Source organism: Gnatocerus cornutus, unplaced genomic scaffold (genome assembly GCF_029298725.1).
Source record: "Gnatocerus cornutus isolate USDA-ARS CGAHR unplaced genomic scaffold, icGnaCorn1.1 ctg00000022.1, whole genome shotgun sequence".
Taxonomy (NCBI): domain Eukaryota; kingdom Metazoa; phylum Arthropoda; class Insecta; order Coleoptera; family Tenebrionidae; genus Gnatocerus; species Gnatocerus cornutus.
The window spans coordinates 5,027,685-5,032,840 of record NW_028275374.1 but is presented as its reverse complement, the minus strand read 5'-3'; positions in this window follow the sequence as shown (position 1 = coordinate 5,032,840).

The window sequence follows — 5,156 nt, the reverse complement described above, 5'->3', positions numbered from 1 at the left end:
AGATTCAACGGCTGAGTTGCAAGAAAACAGCAGAATTCTGCACGAAATTATCAAAATTCTTACAGAAAACCGCATATTTCGATGCAAAACGACGATTTCTCGCCGATTTTCGTTGTTTTCTGGCTTGAATTCGCAAAGAAGAGCACGAAATCTACAAAATCATGACTTTTTACCAAGATTCAACGGCTGAATTGCAAGAAAACAGCAGAATTCTGCACGAAATCATCAAAATTCTTACAGAAAACCGCATTTTTCGATGCAAAACGACGATTTCTCGCCGATTTTCGTTGTTTTCTGGCTTGAATTCGCGAAGAAGAGCACGAAATCTACAAAATCATCACTTTTTACCAAGATTCAACGGCTGAATTGCAAGAAAACAGCAGAATTCTGCACGAAATCATCAAAATTCTTAGAGAAAACCGCATATTTCGATGCAAAACGACGATTTCTCGCTAATTTTCGTTGTTTTCTATCTTGAATTCGCAAAAAAAAGCACGGAATCTACAAAATCATGACTTTTTACCAAGATTCAACGGCTGAATTGCAAGAAAACAGCAGAATTCTGCACGAAATCATTAAAATTCTTACAGAAAACCGCATATTTCGATGCAAAACGACGATTTCTCGCCGATTTTCGTTGTTTTCTGGCTTGAATTCGCAAAGAAGAGCACGAAATCTACAAAATCATGACTTTTTACCAAGATTCAACGGCTGAATTGCAAGAAAACAGCAGAATTCTGCACGAAATCATCAAAATTCTTACAGAAAACCGCATTTTTCGATGCAAAACGACGATTTCTCGCCGATTTTCGTTGTTTTCTGGCTTGAATTCGCAAAGAAGAGCACGAAATCTACAAAATCATGACTTTTTACCAAGATTCAACGGCTGAATTGCAAGAAAACAGCAGAATTCTGCACGAAATCATCAAAATTCTTACAGAAAACCGCATTTTTCGATGCAAAACGACGATTTCTCGCCGATTTTCGTTGTTTTCTGGCTTGAATTCGCAAAGAAGAGCACGGAATCTACAAAATCATGACTTTTTACCAAGATTCAACGGCTGAATTGCAAGAAAACAGCAGAATTCTGCACAAAATTATCAAAATTCTTACTGAAAACCGCATATTTCGATGCAAAACGACGATTTCTCGCCGATTTTCGTTGTTTTCTGGCTTGAATTCGCAAAGAAAAGCACGAAATCTACAAAATCATGACTTTTTACCAAGATTCAACGGCTGAATTGCAAGAAAACAGTAGAATTCTGCACGAAATCATCAAAATTCTTACAGAAAACCGCATATTTCGATGCAAAACAACGATTTCTCGCCGATTTTCGTTGTTTTCTGGCTTGAATTCGCAAAGAAGAGCACGAAATCTACAAAATCATCAATTTTTACCAAGATTCTTCGGCTGAATTGCAAGAAAACAGCAGAATTCTGCACGAAATCATCAAAATTCTTACAGAAAACCGCATATTTTGATGCAAAACGACGATTTCTCGCCGATTTTCGTTGTTTTCTGGCTTGAATTCGCAAAGAAGAGCACGAAATCTACAAAATCATGACTTATTACCAAGATTCAACGGCTGAATTGCAAGAAAACAGCAGAATTCTGCACAAAATCATCAGAATTCTTACAGAAAACCGCATTTTTCGATGCAAAACGACGATTTCTCGCCGATTTTCGTTGTTTTCTGGCTTGAATTCGCAAAGAAGAGCACGAAATCTACAAAATCATGACTTTTTACCAAGATTCAACGGCTGAATTGCAAGAAAACAGCAGAATTCTGCACGAAATCATCAAAATTCTTAGAGAAAACTGCATATTTCGATGCAAAACAACGATTTCTCGCCGATTTACGTTGTTTTCTATCTTGAATTCGCCAAGAAGAGCACGAAATCTACAAAATCATGACTTTTTACCAAGATTCAACGGCTGAATTGCAAGAAAACAACAGAATTCTGCACGAAATCGTCAAAATTCTTAGAGAAAACCGCATATTTCGATGCAAAACGACGATTTCTCGCCGATTTTCGTTGTATTCTGGCTTGAATTCGCAAAGAAGAGCACGAAATCTACAAAATCATGACTTTTTACCAAGATTCAACGGCTGAGTTGCAAGAAAACAGCAGAATTCTGCACGAAATTATCAAAATTCTTACAGAAAACCGCATATTTCGATGCAAAACGACGATTTCTCGCCGATTTTCGTTGTTTTCTGGCTTGAATTCGCAAAGAAGAGCACGAAATCTACAAAATCATGACTTTTTACCAAGATTCAACGGCTGAATTGCAAGAAAACAGCAGAATTCTGCACGAAATCATCAAAATTCTTACAGAAAACCGCATTTTTCGATGCAAAACGACGATTTCTCGCCGATTTTCGTTGTTTTCTGGCTTGAATTCGCGAAGAAGAGCACGAAATCTACAAAATCATCACTTTTTACCAAGATTCAACGGCTGAATTGCAAGAAAACAGCAGAATTCTGCACGAAATCATCAAAATTCTTAGAGAAAACCGCATATTTCGATGCAAAACGACGATTTCTCGCTAATTTTCGTTGTTTTCTATCTTGAATTCGCAAAAAAAAGCACGGAATCTACAAAATCATGACTTTTTACCAAGATTCAACGGCTGAATTGCAAGAAAACAGCAGAATTCTGCACGAAATCATTAAAATTCTTACAGAAAACCGCATATTTCGATGCAAAACGACGATTTCTCGCCGATTTTCGTTGTTTTCTGGCTTGAATTCGCAAAGAAGAGCACGAAATCTACAAAATCATGACTTTTTACCAAGATTCAACGGCTGAATTGCAAGAAAACAGCAGAATTCTGCACGAAATCATCAAAATTCTTACAGAAAACCGCATTTTTCGATGCAAAACGACGATTTCTCGCCGATTTTCGTTGTTTTCTGGCTTGAATTCGCAAAGAAGAGCACGAAATCTACAAAATCATGACTTTTTACCAAGATTCAACGGCTGAATTGCAAGAAAACAGTAGAATTCTGCACGAAATCATCAAAATTCTTACAGAAAACCGCATATTTCGATGCAAAACAACGATTTCTCGCCGATTTTCGTTGTTTTCTATCTTGAATTCGCAAAGAAAAGCACGGAATCTACAAAATCATGACTTTTTACCAAGATTCAACGGCTGAATTGCAAGAAAACAGCAGAATTCTGCACGAAATCATCAAAATTCTTACAGAAAACCGCATATTTCGATGCAAAACGACGATTTCTCGCCGATTTTCGTTGTTTTCTGGCTTGAATTCGCAAAGAAGAGCACGAAATCTACATAATCATGACTTTTTACCAAGATTCAACGGCTGAATTGCAAGAAAACAACAGAATTCTGCACGAAATCATCAAAATTCTTACAGAAAACCGCATTTTTCGATGCAAAACGACGATTTCTCGCCGATTTTCGTTGTTCTCTGGCTTGAATTCGCAAAGAAGAGCACGAAATCTACAAAATCATCACTTTTTACCAAAATTCTTCGGCTGAATTGCAAGAAAACAGCAGAATTCTGCACGAAATCATCAAAATTCTTACAGAAAACCGCATATTTCGATGCAAAACGATTATTTCTCGCCGATTTTCGTTGTTTTCTGGCTTGAATTCGCAAAGAAGAGCACGAAATCTACAAAATCATGACTTTTTACCAAGATTCAACGGCTGAATTGCAAGAAAACAGCAGAATTCTGCACGAAATCAACAAAATTCTTACAGAAAACCGCATTTTTCGATGCAAAACGACGATTTCTCGCCGATTTTCGTTGTTTTCTGGCTTGAATTCGCAAAGAAGAGCACGAAATCTACAAAATCATCACTTTTTACCAAGATTCTTCGGCTGAATTGCAAGAAAACAGCAGAATTCTGCACGAAATCATCAAAATTCTTACAGAAAACCGCATATTTTGATGCAAAACGACGATTTCTCGCCGATTTTCGTTGTTTTCTGGCTTGAATTCGCAAAGAAGAGCACGAAATCTACAAAATCATGACTTTTTACCAAGATTCAACGGCTGAATTGCAAGAAAACAGCAGAATTCTGCACGAAATCATCAAAATTCTTAGAGAAAACTGTATATTTCGATGCAAAACAACGATTTCTCGCCGATTTTCGTTGTTTTCTATCTTGAATTCGCCAAGAAGAGCACGAAATCTACAAAATCATGACTTTTTACCAAGATTCAACGGCTGAATTGCAAGAAAACAGCAGAATTCTGCACGAAATCATCAAAATTCTTAGAGAAAACTGTATATTTCGATGCAAAACAACGATTTCTCGCCGATTTTCGTTGTTTTCTATCTTGAATTCGCCAAGAAGAGCACGAAATCTACAAAATCATGACTTTTTACCAAGATTCAACGGCTGAATTGCAAGAAAACAGCAGAATTCTGCACGAAATCATCAAAATTCTTACAGAAAACCGCATATTTCGATGCAAAACGATTATTTCTCGCCGATTTTCGTTGTTTTCTGGCATGAATTCGCAAAGAAGAGCACGAAATCTACAAAATCATGACTTTTTACCACGATTCAACGGCTGAATTGCAAGAAAACAGCAGAATTCTGCACGAAATCTTCAAAATTCTTACAGAAAACCGCATATTTCGACATAAAACGACGATTTCTCGCCGATTTTCGTTGTTTTCTGGTTTGAATTCGCAAAGAAGAGCACGAAATCTACAAAATCATGACTTTTTACCAAGATTCAACGGCTGAATTGCAAGAAAACAGCAGAATTCTGCACAAAATCATCAAAATTCTTACAGAAAACCGCATTTTTCGATGCAAAACGACGATTTCTCGCCGATTTTCGTTGTTTTCTGGCTTGAATTCGCAAAGAAGAGCACGAAATCTACAAAATCATGACTATTTACCAAGATTCAACGGCTGAATTGCAAGAAAACAGCAGAATTCTGCACGAAATCATCAAAATTCTTAGAGAAAACTGCATATTTCGATGCAAAACAACGATTTCTCGCCGATTTTCGTTGTTTTCTATCTTGAATTCGCCAAGAAGAGCACGAAATCTACAAAATCATGACTTTTTACCTAGATTCAACGGCTGAATTGCAAGAAAACAGCAGAATTCTGCACGAAATCATCAAAATTCTTACAGAAAACCGCATATTTCG